This window comes from Jaculus jaculus, chromosome 2 (assembly GCF_020740685.1).
Source record: "Jaculus jaculus isolate mJacJac1 chromosome 2, mJacJac1.mat.Y.cur, whole genome shotgun sequence".
NCBI lineage: Eukaryota > Metazoa > Chordata > Mammalia > Rodentia > Dipodidae > Jaculus > Jaculus jaculus.
In genome coordinates this window covers 177322564-177338286 of record NC_059103.1, presented here as the reverse complement: position 1 = coordinate 177338286, position 15723 = coordinate 177322564, and the positions used below count along the sequence as shown (strand labels likewise).

The 15723-nt window shown below is 38.1% G+C and overlaps 1 protein-coding gene across 2 annotated transcripts in view; it reads right to left on the bottom strand.

The window, feature by feature from the left end:
* The window catches only part of Oxr1 (oxidation resistance 1), a 344354-nt gene that overhangs the window by 298905 nt on the left and 29726 nt on the right, over positions 1-15723 (bottom strand). The window lies entirely within an intron of this gene.

The following is a 15723-nucleotide window of genomic DNA, read 5'->3' as shown; positions in this document are numbered from 1 at the left end:
AATTTAATTTATTAATATAATTTTAAATACCATCTGTATTCAAAAAAAACAGAAAAAAAAGTCAATCTAATTATTCTTCTGTCATTAAGCTAAGGTATAAACAAGTCTCACTGTTCCACTATATCTATATTTGTTATAGAAAGCTAGGGAGTTCATGACAAATCCTCCTAAGCAGGTTCAGGAGTTGTAATCACATTTCCAGTATATCATTTCTCCAAGCATTATGTCAAGTCATCCAAGTATTTCATGTCCTGTGTTCTATCTTCACAATACCATTGGCTTTGTACGGAGTACATTTAAACAATTAGTGTTTCTCTCTCCCTCTCTCTCCCTCTCCTCTCTCTCTCTCTCTCTCTCTCTCACACACACACACACACACACACACACACACAAATCTCGATTTAACTACTTTGGAAAGAAATTAGTTTTATCAATCTTAATTAATCTTTCCAATTCCAAACAGTTGATAATTTCTAAAATATTAGAGAGCTATAGTCAAGTAAAAACATCTGTTTCAAAATGGACTTTTCTTAGATTTGATAGTAATTTTTCTTTTACTCAACCAAAGCCTGGAGATGCTCTTAATTTTCCTATTTTGGCAAAATTAGCTATCTGCAGTGATTTTGGAAAATCTAATAACTATGGAAGCAAGTTGTGCATGTTCATTTTACCACCTGTATGTTCCATCTCTGTATGAACCAGTACATGTCCAACATGTACCAGATTTTGCATCTCATCATAACATAAAAGATCTTTTATGCTATCTGAGAAGCTAATGGAATTATTCTACTGTGACTGTTGCTTTACTCAGCCACATTATATTAATGGCTACATGAATTTAACCTAGAGACCCCCCAAAAAATTCAAAGACCCAGTAAATCAGTTGCTGACATAAGATTCCAATTAGAGAACAGAAGCACCTGCCCATTGAACCAGCCATGAGTGAGATGTTGGTTTATTCTAAACAGAGCACAATATTTTTACCTTGAAGAGGGGAAAGAATAATGGAAGTATTCATTGCTTCTTCTCCTTGACATAATGAGTTCAGTTCCTTCTAAATGTTCCAAACCTTCAAAATAGTAGGTCCAAAACAGGAGAAAGAAAACTTACCAACAATAATTAATAATTATACTCAAGAATTGGATTTTTTCCCTAATTGCAACTACATCTCTCCTTTCTCTCTCTCTCTCTCTCCCTCCCCCTCTCTCTCTCTCTCTCTCTCTCTCTCTCTCTCTCTCTCTCTCTCTCCCTGTGTGTGTATGTTGGGGGCATTTCAGAACTTTTGAAATGTTTTAATAAATGACATGTATACATATGTGACTGGCTAGTGTATGAAACGGTTGTAGCTTTCTGAAATTGATTTAAACCTGAGTTGTGAAAAAAAAAATGTTTGAATTTGAATGGAATCTTTTGAAATGGAAAATTTTTGGTTGGTGGGAGTAAGGGTTTCCCTTGCAGTATACAGTATTCAGCAGCATTTCTGGTCTCATTCCTGACATTAGCAACATAGCAACAATCTGAAATCATGAAAATCAAAAGTATCCCTCCGCTTGCCTCATGCAGCCTGAGGAGGAAAACACGACTTGGTTGAAAACTGCACCAGTAACTTATGGGGAACATAAAGACTGGTGAGGATGCGATGAGGCATAGCTGGGCACATCAGTGAAGCCTTCAATTTGATACTTAACTTGAGTTTCCAATGGTGGAGCCAGAATTAACCAAAATGCTAAAATAAAACTTTTCTACATAAATTTAATGGCAATGCTCACAAACAAGCTGTTCAAGGTCAGTGCTAGTATGTTCAAGCCAACCTATTCTCCAGTGGTGCAGGTAGGGTCCATCTGTCATGATCTTTTTGCACTACAACACATTTTAGAAAATGTGTGCTGAGAGAGATGATACAATGCAGTAACAGCATAGCTCTGTCACTAACTAGCTACACCATCTTGGGAAAAAATGGCTAAGTTTTAAGAGTTTCAATGTTCATGTGTTCAGTAAAGGAAGGTGTTCAGTAAGTAGATCACCTCTTATGGCCCTTCAGATTACAAACTTCTTTACTCATTTTTCCTGCTTCATATGGCTGTCTCTCTGCTCATTAAAATGGATACCTTAATGCTATATTGATTTTCTGTGAGCACTAATCAAACAGCAGTTATAATAAGTTGGGTACTGCAAGCTGATTAGAAATGCTTCCTTGGTTTTCACTGCCCTCTAGGGACAATTATTCAAATTCAAAGGAAAAAGTGCTCACCCCTTCAACAAATCCCAGCATTATTACATTGACAGTGATTTAAACTGCTCAGGACTGCATCAAATTCAAAGAGTTACAAACTTGTCATAAGCTAGTCTGTCACAGATGTACGCACGTAACATATTAAAATACAGCAAACAGTGATTGTGATGGGGAGGTAATATGATGGAGAATGGAATTTCAAAGGGGAAAGTGGGGGGGTTAGGGAGGGAATTATCATGGGATTTTTTTTATAATCCTGGAAAATGTTAATAAAAATTTAAAAATAAAATACAGCAAAACTCTTGAAATATTCCCACAATGAAAGAGAAAACTCTAGTCATATCAATACTTCAGACACTTTTTTAAAGTGCTCTTCATTTTGGGCAGTGAACATTAGGAGGATAACCAACCTGAACAGAAGCTACCTAGCTCTCAGATACCTCCTGCTTCCACATACAAAAAGAATTCCTTTATCACTCACAGCCTCCAGCTATGAAGAAGCTTGCTACAAATATCAGTGATCAGATTTTTGTTTGGAGATACTTTGAAGTGTTAATGTATCTGGATGTAAGAATTAATCAATATGGAGATGGGAGTGATATGTGATTTCTTTACCCAGATATAAGTTAGCTTCTGTTAAGTAGATTTCAAAAGATTTTTCTGTCTAACTTCCTTTCTACTTTCTTCCTTTCCATCTTTCTTTCTTTCTTTCTTTTTCTTTCCTTTCTCTCTTCACCCTCTCACCCTTCCTTCTTTCTCTCCCTTCCTTCCCTCTATCTGCTCTTTCTTTCTTTCCTTTTTTTTGAATTTAATTTTTAATTTATTTTTATTAGATATCGGTATATTTAGTATGTAAATAACACATGTTTGTATAATCCTTTCCCTCCTCCCTGCCACTTTTCAGAAGACCTCTTCCTCATTGGGGATGCAGGTCAACCCAATGGGGATTGTGGGTCCTGCATTATGGGGGCATCAGTCAGTTGTGGGGGACAGGCAATGTCTCTATGCAAAATGTCCCAATTTGTGGCTCTAACCATCTTTCTGCAAAATTTCCTGAGCCATGTTGGGTGCATTTTAAGTCAACTCCAGTGATTGGCACTTAGGAGCCTCTGTCTCTGGTTTCGTAGGTGTTGGGTGTCTGTGGTTTCAACTGGGGTTGGGATGGACTGCACTGGGTCATTTGTCTCCTCAAATCCACCTCCCCTCTGAAAAAAAGGAGATTCTACAATGGAGAGTGAAGTCAGCACCAGTTAAATTAGATAACCATTATTAATTTAGAGAGAATTTAAAAGGTATAAACCCTATTATAGCCCAAGATTAGTGGGAGCTTCACAATGGAAGGCAGAATCGTTATCTGGATATGATTCAGACTTATTTCCCAGTTCCAGATATGGTTACCTTTCCACTGAGTGGATCTGTCAGCTAATCCAAGAGTAGTTGGTTAACCAACATGGCTGTATGCCATTATTGCACTTATGTGAGCATCACATCAGGTTCTTTGTTCTGAGTAACTTAGACTTTGAGTTGCTCACACAGATGTTGGCCATTTTCCCATGGTAGGTCATGTAGCTCCTTCCAGCACTAGATGGGTTAATTGTCTGGAGACTGGCTCTCTTCCAGATTCCAACCAGGTCTCACCATAGTCTGTGCCAATATCCTATGGTGTCTTCAGTAGTAGGGTCTTACCATTAACCTCTGCTGGGTAATTGACTGTTCTGACAGAATTTTTTCTTGTTTGTTTTGGGAGATCTAATAGGACTCTCTGATCAACAGCTCATTGTGGATGTAAGCCACATCCTCTTACAGGGAATTATCAGCCAGTGCCAAGGGAAAAGACAAAAAATAAAAAGGCAGAGAAGAAAGATAAACTGTACAAATTTAAGGTGAGTCTTCATCTCACCCTCTCCAAAGCCTTCAATTCAGGTACTCCCCCTAAGGTCCTCTTGAGAGTTCCATGTTTTAGTCTAACTTCCAGGATATAGGATTCTATGGTACCACTTCGTTTTGGGTTCAATTTTGTGCCCTGCCACACTCTCCCCTTTCCCACAAGCCCTCCCTTACCTATTATCTAAGCCTCCAGATACCATTCAGATATGTCAGCAACTCAAGCTGATCCAGGTTAGGAACCACAGATGAGTGAGACCATGCAAGGACTGCCTTTCTATGATTCTGTGAGTTCACTTAGAATGATGTGTTCCAAGTTCAACCACTTCTCTACAAATATCATTGTGTCAGTTTTTATTAATGATAAGTAGAATTTCATCGTGTAAATATACCACATCTTGGTTACTCATTCATCCAATGATGGGTATCTGGGTTGACTCCAGTTCTTAGCTATTATGAATTGAGCAGCTATAAATGTGGTTGAGCAAGTATCTCTGAACTGAGATTATAGGGTGAATGCCCAGTAAGGGAATAACAGGGTCTGTTGATAACTCTATATCCACCCTTTTCAGGAGTCTCCATATTGATTTGTATCATAGTTGTATCAGCTTACATTCCCACCAATAGTGAATGAGGGATCCAATTTCTCCACAGCCTCACCAACATTTGTTTTCATTTGACTTTTTAATGTTTGCTCTCCTTACTGGGGTAAGGTGGAATCTCATATCTGTTTTAATTTGAAATTCCTTAATGGTTAGGGATGTTGAACGTTTTCTTAAGTGTGTCAGCCACTTGTAATTCTTCCTCTGAGAACTCTTTATTCAGTTCTCTGCCCGAGTTTTGGAGTGGATTGGTTAATGTTTTTATTGTTTATGTTTTGAGTTCCTTGTAGATTCTACTTATTAGGCTTCTGTCAGTAGTATAGCTGGAAAATATTTTCTCCCATTCAGTAGGTAACATTGTCTCTGCTTACAGTATGTATGTCTGTACAAAAGCTTTTTAACTTCATGAGATCCCATTGGTTGAATGCTTGTTTATTTACTGGGCAACTGAGGTTTTGTTCAGGAAGTCTTCTCACAGTCCTATATCATGGAGAGTGCCTCCTATTTTTCCTTCCAGCAGTTGAAGAGTTTCAGGTCATATATTGAGATTTTTAATCCGTTTGGAATTGATGTTTGTGTATGGCAAACAAGTGGGCCTAACTTCATTTTTCTACATATGGTCACCCAATTTGTCCAACACCATTTGTTGAAGATGCTGTCTTTTCTCCAGTCTACTTTATTAACACCTTTGTTAAAGATCAAGCAGCTGTAGCTACTTGATCTATGGTCTGAGATTCAATTATGGTCCACTGGTCTAAGTTTCATTTTTTATGCCAGTACCAGGCTGTTTCTGTCACTATGGCTTTGTAGTATAGCTTTAGATTGGGTAAGGTTATACCACAGGAGGTGTTTTTGTTTTTTTTTTTTTTTTTTTTTTCTTTCCTGAGGATATTTGTGGATATTGTGGCCTGCTGCCATTCCATATGAATTTTGAGGTCATTTTTTTCAATCTCTGTGAAGCTTGATGGTGTTTTTTTTTAAAATTGGTATTATACTAAATCTGTATATTGCTTTTAGTAATATTGCCATTTTCACAATAGCAATTCTACCTATCCAGGAGCATTGGAGGTATTTTCATTTTCTCAAGTTCTTCTTGATTTCCTTCTTGAGTATTTTTATGTTTTCATTGTATAGATTTTCACCTCCTTAGTTAGTGTTGTTTCAAGATATTGATTTTTTTGTTGCTATTGAAAATAGTACAGCCTCACTGATTTCTTTTTATGTATACTTGTCCTTTGCAAATAGAAAAGTGCTGATTTGGGGGTCAGTTATATCCTGTTACTTTGATGAAGGAATTCATCACCTTTAGAAGTTCTGAGATAGAGATTTTTGGGTCACTTCTATATAGGATCATATCATCTGCAGATAGGGCTAACTTGACTTCTTCCTTTCCAATTTGAATCCCTTTTATTTCTTTCTCCTCTCTTATTGTTTCAGGTAGTACTTCTAGTACTATGTTGAAGAGCAATGGTGAGAATGGGCACCCCTGTCTTGTTTCCAACCCAAGTGGGAACTCCGTGAGCTTTTCCCTATTAAGTATTATTTGGGCTTTAGGAGATTAATATATAGCCTTTATTGTGTTGAGATATAAACCCTCCATGCCTATTATTTCCAGTGTTTTGATCATGAAGTGGTATTGTATTTTGTCAAAGGCCTTCTCTGCATCAATTAAGATGATCATGTGATTCTTATGGTCAAGTTTATTTATATGGTATATTATGTTGACCAATTTTCCTATGTTAAACTATCCCTAAATCACTGGTATGAAGCCTTGATTAAGATAGATAATGCTTTAGATGCGTTGTTGAATTTGGTTTGCAAGGGTTTTATTCATGATCTTTGCATCTAAGTTCATTAGAGATATAGACCTATAGTTTTTGTTCCTTGTTGCATCTCTCTCTGGTTTTGGTGTTAGGGTGATGCTTGCTTAATAAAAGGAGTTGTGGAGGACTCCTTGATCATGGATTATGCAAAACAGTTTGAGAAAAATTGGTTTCAGTTCTTCAATGAAGTTTTGATAGAATTCAGCTATCAGACCATCTGTTACTGGACTTTTCTTTTGGGGGTAATTTTTGATTATCTTTTTAATCTCCATGGATGTGATAGGTTTGCTTAGGAGATTAATCTCTGCGCTGAGTTTATTTTTGGTAGGTGGTATGTGTCTTGAGAGTCATCCATTTCTTCCAGATTATTCAAGTTTGTAGAACAGAGGATTAGGAAGTATGCACTGATGAGTCTTACAATTTCATTGATGTCTGTTGTGATCCTTCCTTTTGCATTTCTGGTCTTGTTATTTTGAGACACATCTCTCTCTCTCTCTCCTTGATCAAATTGCCCAGATGTTTGTCAATCTTATTTTTTCAAAGAACAACCTGTTCATTTCATCAGTTTTTAAAATTATTTTCTTAGTATCCAATTCATTAATTTCTGTTCTAATCTTGATTTCTTTCTATCTGGAGCTCTTGGGGAAGGATTCTTCTTGTTTTTCCTATGCCTTTCGATGGACAGTCAGATTATTAATTTGGGATCTCTCTGTCTTTGTAATGAAGGCATTTATGGCTATGAATTTTTCCCCTTAGGACTGCCTTTATTGTGTTCCATGAGTTTGGTAGGTTGTGTTTTCATTATCATTAAAATCTAGGAATTTTACAATTTCTTTTTGATTTCTTCCATGACCCATTCATTGTTTAAGAGTATGTTGTTTAGTTTTCAGTAGCTTGTGGAGTTCTTTTTTTAAATTTTTTTATTAGTTTTCTATTCATCAAATAAAGGCAGTTTGGTACCACTATTAGGCTCATCCGTGACCTACCCCTTCCCCAATGGCCCCTCCTTGTTGATGTATATGGGTCGTGCATTGTGGGCTTGTGGAGTTCTTGATGTATCTCCTGTTGTTAATTTCAAGCTTTAAAACATTGTGATTTGACATGATGCAGGAAGTTACTTCAATATTACTGACTTAATGGAGGCACAATTTATGGCCTCATATATGGTCAATTTTGGTGAAGGCTCCATGGGCTGCTGAAAAGAATGTGTGTTCTGTAGACTTGGGATGGACAGTTCTGTAGATATCCATTAGGTCTGGTTGATCTATAATGTTGTTGAGCTCTATTATTTCCCTGTTGACTGCTTGGATTATCTGTCTATTGATGATAGTGGAGTATTCAAGTCTCTGACTATGATGATGTTGGCCTTTATTTCTGTTTTATTGTCAAGTAGATTTTGTTTTATAAACTGTGATTCACCTGTGTTTGGCACACATATATTTATGATTGTGATGTGCTCATGTAAGACCATTCCCTTGATGAGGAAAGAGTGTTTTTCTTTTTCATTTTTGATTACTTTGGGCTTGAACTCTATTTTATCAGATATTAATATAACACTCACTTATTTTTAATTCCATTTGCTTGGAATATAGTTTTCTAACCTTTCACCTTGGGAAGGTGTTGCAGTCCGGTTCGCATTGCTGGTAGAAATCACCTAACCAAGAGCAGCTTCTGGGAAAAAGAGTTTTATTTTGGCTTACCGGCTCGAGGGGAAGCTTCACGATGGCAGGGGAAAACGATGGCATGAGCAGAGGGTGGACATCACCCCCTGGCCAACATAAGGTGGACCACAGCAACAGGAGGGTGTGCCAAACACTGGCATGGGGAAACTGGCTATAAAGCCCATAAGCCCACCCCCAACAATACACTCCCTCCAGGAGGCATTAATTCCCAAATATCCATCTGCTGGGAACCTAGCATTCAGAACACCTAAGTTTATGGGGGACACCTGTATCAAACCACCACAGAAGGTGTATATCTTTAGTGGTGATGTGGGCTTCTTGAAAACAGCAGATAAAAGTATCTTTTCTTGGGTGAGTTAAGACCATTAATATTTAAGGTTATTAATGTGAGGTTTGAATTAATCTTTGGCATGATGCCGTGTTTCCTGGCATTTGGTGCTTTCTTGTGTTTTGTACTATTTTCAGCCTGGTCTATTTGGGTTATTGTGAATTTCTTGTTGGCTCCTGAGATTGGTTGTTTGACTGTTCTATGTGGCATAATCCCTCAAGAACTCTCTGCAGTCAAGTATGACTCTGTGTTCATATAATCACAGAATTAACATTTTTTCATGGAAAGTTTTCTTTCACCATCTATTATTAGGGATAGTTTTGCTGCATAGAGTAGCTTGGGTGGAAGGCATAGCTTTTTAAACTTTGAAGTGTTTCATTCCACACCCTTCTAGCTTCCAGGGTTTCCATTGAGAAATCTGACATAATCCTGATAGGATTGCCTTTGTGTTGTGTGAGTTGTTTCTCTCTTCCTGGTTTTAACACTTTTTGTTTTCATTGTTGAGAGTTTTATCTATTATGTGTCTTGGAGAATTTCTTCTTTGGTCTTGTCTGCTTGATGTTATGTGGGATTCTTTTATGTGGATGGGCCTCTGTTTTGAGAGATTCAGAAAATTTCCTTCAATAATGTTGTTGAATGTTTTCTCTATGCATATGGCCTGGATTTCCCCTCCTTCTGGTATATCCATGATTAAGATGTTAGGTCATTTTAGGATATCCCACATTACCCTCATATTCTGTACACTTGATTTTTTGAACTTAGCAAAGTGGCCTTCTGACCAATTTCTTGTGTCTTGTCTTCCACATTAGTAACTCTGTTGGTGAGGGGTACTAGAGAGGTTTTTATAATTTCTATTTGATTTTTGTTTCCTGTTGTGTTATTTTGCATCATGCCCATCTCTTTTTTTGAGGTATGATTTCAATTTGAGTTCTGATTTTCTTGATGCTTTCTGGAATTCATTCTTGCATTTGATCAAGTCTTCATTAAGTTTAATCAACCGGTTGTTGAAATCTTACTTTTTTTTTGCCTAATCTTCAATTTATTCTTCTTTAGAGGGGTGTAACATTTTCTTCCATCTCATTAAACCTACTTTCAAAAGCTGAATGCTCTGGGAAACGATTCTGTTCAGTTTCATTGATACAATTGTTGGTTCTTTGATGGTTTGCTTCCAGTTCAGCAATTCTCATTGCTCGTTGTGTTTTCATTTTGGGAATGAATTTCTTTTGATACCTCTATGATTTCATTGGAGGCTTCCATTGTAGGATTAGGCATCCTTGGTGGAGATCCCTCAGTTTTCTTATTTTGTAGGGTTTTTTTTGCATTGTTGTATACCCATTTTAAGGAGACTCTATTTTATTAAGAACAAAGCAGGGATAGAGAGATGGATGAGTGGTTAAGCATTTGCCTTTGAAGCCTAAGAACTCCAGTATGAGGCTCGATTCCCAAGTTCTCATGTATGCCAGATGCATGAAGTGGTGCATGCACCTGGAGTTCATTTGCAGGGGCTGGAGGACCTTGTGTGCCCAATATCTCTCTTTCTCTGTCTTTTGCTCTCAAATAAATAAATTAAATTAATATTTTTAGTTGTTTTTTTTTTTTTTTAAGAACAAAGTAAATTTTTGTCCTTTGGCCTGTGTATACCTTCTGACTGAGGTGCACAGGAATGTTGGTATCCAGTGGCCAATCAGGATACCAGAGCAAAGGGCCTGATTCCCAGCTTACTCAGGGAGCAAGCCTCCCCACAAAAGGCACAATGGGACCTACTAGGTCCAGGGCACTGGGAGGAGCTGGTAAATGGGAGTCTGACCTACTCACTATATACAGCTGTGCCCACCTGCACGCTGTCCACATAGGGAACCCAGACCTGGGAGTTGGGAAGAGCTGGGAGAAGCCCAGAGACAGGGGTCTGGCCTACTCACTCCACACTGCTGTGCCCATACACCCACACACCACTCAGGGTACACAGACCAGGGAGCTGGAAGGTGCCAGGAAACATGTGTCTGGCCTACTCACTTCACACCACCGCACCCACCAGGGAACCTAGACCAGGGAGCTGGAAGCAGCTGGAAGGAGCCAGGCACAGGGACCTGGCTTACTTACTTCACACCACTGTACTTGACCACACACTGTCCATGAAGAGAATCTTTCTTTTTTTTAACATTTTATTTATTTATTTAGAAGATAGAGAAAGGGGTAGGGGGATAGATTGGGCATGCCAGGGCCTCTAGACACTGCAAGCAAACTCCAGACACATGCGCCTGCCTCTTGTGCAGCTAGACTATGTGACTACTGGGGAATCAAGCCTTGGTTCTTTGTCTTCACAAGCAAGCTCCTTAACTACTAAGCCATCTCTCTGGCATCCCTCCTTCTTTCTTTCATCTTTTTTTTCCTTTCTTTTTATTTCTTCTTTCCTTAGTAACAGAACCTCATGTAGTGGAAGTTGCCCATGAAGAATGGTACACCTGACTTTACATCCTTCTTCTCAAAGCTTAGGATTACACCATCACACCTGGTTCTAACAGGTTTCTGAATAGCTGCAGGAATTAGGCTTAAGATCCATCCTTCAGGTTCATTAGTATAAACTGTTCTTCAGATATTCATAAACTTGAAAAAGAAGTAGGCTACACTGCCATTACAACAAAATCAAGTCAATGAGGGATATAGAGAGGAAGATATCAAGTAGGTCCCTCCAGCTATATCCTTCTAGGATTTTGAGTTTAAAATATTACATTTTTTAAAAAGGTAACTATATATGCATACAGAGGATGCATTTCCTTTCATCGTGTGTGTGTGTGTGTGTGTGTGTGTGTGTGTGTGTGTGTGTGCAGGTGTGCATGTATTCATGTGAGCATAGGCTTGGAGGCCAGACACTGATGCTGGGTATCTTCCTCCATCACTCTCTACCTCACTTATTGAGACAGGGTCTCTTACTTGAACCTAAAGCTTGCTGATTTGGTTATACAGCTAGGCACCTTGACACCCCTAGGATTCCCTGTCCCTAGTTGCCGAGTGCTAGGATTAAAATCAGGCCAGCATGCCCACCTGACATTTATGTGGATTCCAGCGTTCTGAACTCTGGCCCTCTTTACTGACTAAGCCACCTCAGCCCTAGATGCATTTTTAAATACAATCTTGGTTAGCCGTTTTTGTTGTTTTTGCTGTTTTTTTTTTGTTTTTGTTTTTTTTTTTTCCTGTTGAAGAACTCCTTTGGAGGATCTGGAGTTCAAAGCCAGCCTCAGTTACATTATCAGCTAGAGGCCAGGCTGGAATACATGAGAACCTGTATCATAAAAATAAAATGTACAACAGAATCCTCCTTTGGTATATCAGTTATTGGTGCTGCATATTAAACCCATCCATAAACATAGAGGCACAATACTGTTATTTGACTCATGACTCTGTGGTGAAGCACTTTAAACTGAGCTCATTCGGCAAGTTGTTTTCGTGTCAACTTTCCTCCTTCCCCTAGCTCCAGTCAGGTCCCATGTGGCTTTGCTAATCACTGTCATCATGGCTGGGACGAGTGGACTGAATCAGCTGTGTGCCATATGTTCTCTCATCTTCTAGATGTTAGTCTGTGATTTTTCCATATGGTGGCTGGTACAGGTCCAAAGGAATGGAAGTGTGCAAGATCTCTTGCTTGCTAGGCTCTAAACTTCTACAGTGTCTCATCTGCTGAAGTTATAGAGCCTGAACTGATCAAAGGAATGAGGAACAGACTAAATTTCTTGATAGAATGAAGTCAACAAGTACAGGCAGGTATTGGAGCAAGGATTAGGACTACGTTTTTAATCTGCAACATCTGGATTATTAGATGACACTGGACAATACTGTGATTTAAGTTTAGAGCTCTGGAGATGAACCAAAGTTCAAATCTCTGCTTTGTCATATACTAGTTGAACAGTACTAACCTTTCCAAACTTAAAATGTAACATTTGCAAAATGGGGATAATTATATTGATTTCCTTATGGGCTTATTAAATATGGTTAGTGTATTTCCTAGATACATAATAAGAATATACTGTTCTCATTGCTACTAATTTTAATTAAGATTTCAAATACACATACTGTAATTTGATCGTTTTCCCCTTTTTTCCCCCTCCCCCACCCCAGCTCAACTGAACATACTCCTCTTTCCAAGAATTCCTTCTTATGTTTTGATGTCTCATTCTTTCTACCCTCCTTCTCCTATGTCAAAATAGTATGGCCTACATATTGTGCACACCTTGTGTGTATAACATCAACCATGAGTTATTGAATACCTTAGTGAGTTTTTATTTGGCAGACACTGTCCTAACATAATCCTTCCCACCCTTTGCCTCCTACATTATTTCTGTTGATTTTTCTTCCAATATTCCCTAAGCCTTAAAAGAAGTGGTTGAGACTCCTTATGTAGTTCTGAGCTCTCAGCCGCCTCTTATTCTTAGCACTTTGAAGAATTTTGAGTCTCCTCAGTGTCTCTGACCATTTGCATAGAAAAGCTACAGCTCTATAGCTCCTATCTGGCACACAACAGGATTCAGCAGTAAGAAAAGTACTACCCATGGGTAGAAATTCAATCAGTGAATCATGTTGTTCATTTTGCTTAGAAAGAGAAATAACCAGATGTCCAGTTAAGTATTCATTCTAATAGTTTGGTTTGATGAAAATGGAATTGGAAGGAATCCTATGATAAAATTGGTAATAAGAAATTTTTGGAAGATTTGATAAATAGCTTTAAGTAAAATTCATGGTACATGTTTCATTTTCCATTTGTTTTTAATTTCAATTTTCATTAATTTACTATTCAACATGTAACATGCTAACACACTAAAAGTTTTGAGTGGTGACGACTAATTCAAGTCAATTCAAAAATAAAAGGATCATGGGCTGGAGAGATAGGCACTTGCCTGCAAAGCCTAAGGACAAATGTTTGATCTCTCTCCAGATCCTGTGTAAGCCAGACACCCAACAGTTATGCAAGTGCAAGGTTGCATGTGCACACTAGGTGGCAGAAGTGTCTGGTGTTAGTTTTCAGTGGCTGAGGCCCTGCTGCACTATTTTTTTTTTCTCTCTCTAAAAATAAAATGAAAGGATCATTTAATCCACTCAAATTCATAGCTACACCTATATAGCTGGAATTAGCCATACAATGAATCATAATACCTTACAGCATGATTTATTTTCCTATAATAATTAGGTCTTCTCTCTAAGAATGCTTCAAAGTGGGACTTTGTAAGGGAGTTACTGTATTATCAATGTTTCATTTTACAAAATAAAATAGAAAATTCAAGTCCCATTCATTTTCCTAATCAAAATTTAATGTTGAAACACAGTGTTTCACTCACTAAAGTAATTTTCCACATATGGGTACAAACCATAATACAAAATCAAACTCATGTTAATTTTTAAAATGAGGGTTTTAAATATTGTGAAAATTTCAATGTTATACTAAAAAAGGAAATCTGATTGGAGAAAATATCTTTATTAGTGTAAAAAAAAATGGATGTCTTCATGTCCAAAATATTACAGTTTTTTTGTTGTTATGGATACTTTTAAGATGACAGCCACAAAATCAAAATAATAAAGCACAATGGCATTTAAACAGATTGCTCTGAGGTACATAAATAGAAAGTAGTTGTACTGAATATGAACATGATGTCCAGTTTTTCAAATGAACTTCTTTTATTTACCACAGAAAACTGTGTAATAGAGGGCATCCTGGAGCATCTATTATGCACACCAGCTATAATGGTTAAATTTTGTTGTCAACTTGATCAGATTAGGATTTCACTGACATTCCTTTTGGGCTGGTCTCTGAACTTGCATCTAAGAAACATGTACTGAAGGAGGCAATCCTTCCTCCAGAGTAGCAGCCGTCCTGTGGGTGGGCTATGGAGAAGGAGGCTCTGAGAGGAAACAGCCCCTTTCATTATGGCAGGCTGCCTGTACTACTTGTTGTTGAGTTCTTTCACTTGCACATGCATCTATTCTGTTTGGCTATCTTTGAAGGGCATTGGGCATAGCAAGGAACAAGTAAGCCATGCAAGATCAACAACAAACAGAGCAAACATTAAACCCTGTACCTCTCAATCCAACATCTTTAAGCAGTGATGAATTCTCTGGGGTTCCAATTCATTACTTCAAACTGGGGCTGCTCACAGCTCAGAGAAAACTCCACCCCAAGCCACAGTTCTCCCTAGTCAGCCACTCCAGAGCCCTGACATCTCAAGAGATCCTAGGGTCTACACTGTAACCATGTTTTATCCTCATGGATTCGCAGACCTCCATGCAGGGAGTCCAACAAACCTACCTCACCTTTCCCAGTGACCATTTCCGAAAAGCAGACCACACTGCAAATCCAATGAACCTTTTCCTCTTGCACTTGTTATGCACACATAGTTTCAGGTACACTACCAAATTTGTTAACTGAGAGAGAAAGGAAGTTCAATTTAAATACTAGTACACACCTTCAGCATTCAGGCCCCCTTCTTTCAAAAGAAACAACATGTTTTGTGCTGTCCCAATGCAGAACAGCTGACCCAATGTCAATGGTGGTAATCTCTCAAACTGCAACTGAAAAGGTTAGTGCTCCAGTCCAACATTCATTCCTTTTCGTGCCATATTCTTCTTCTCCTCAAACCAGTTGATTTGATCTAAATTCAACTCTGCAAAAGTTCACATGACATGGTAAGAATACAGTAAGCCTCTCACACAAAATGCCTCCATCATAGTCTGGACACAGCTTTTCCTTTCCCTCACAAGCCATGCCTCCACAGCCCATAGTTCTTTCTACATTTAGGTCTCTAAAACTCTGACCAGAGTAGCCCATTAAACTCTACTTGTGACACTTTAGGAGTCTCTTAGGCTCCTAGTTTGAGTATGTTGCAGTATGCTAGGGAAAATAGAACATGCAGATTTTAATGATGTGAATGTATATAGAAACTGTAGTAAGTCATGTAAAAAAATAATTAATTAAAAAAAGTGTAATAAGTTGTGATAACTTAAAATGAGGCAACATACATGATGGATAATAGACACGATAGAAACATATGCCACCAAAACAGTTGCAATGCTGTAAGAATTAGTTGAGGAAAAAAGGGGCAAAATAGATTATTTATAAGAAAATCTAGGACCTGTCAAGGATAGTGATCAAAACAGAAAACTTGAACACAAGCAATGACATTACAAA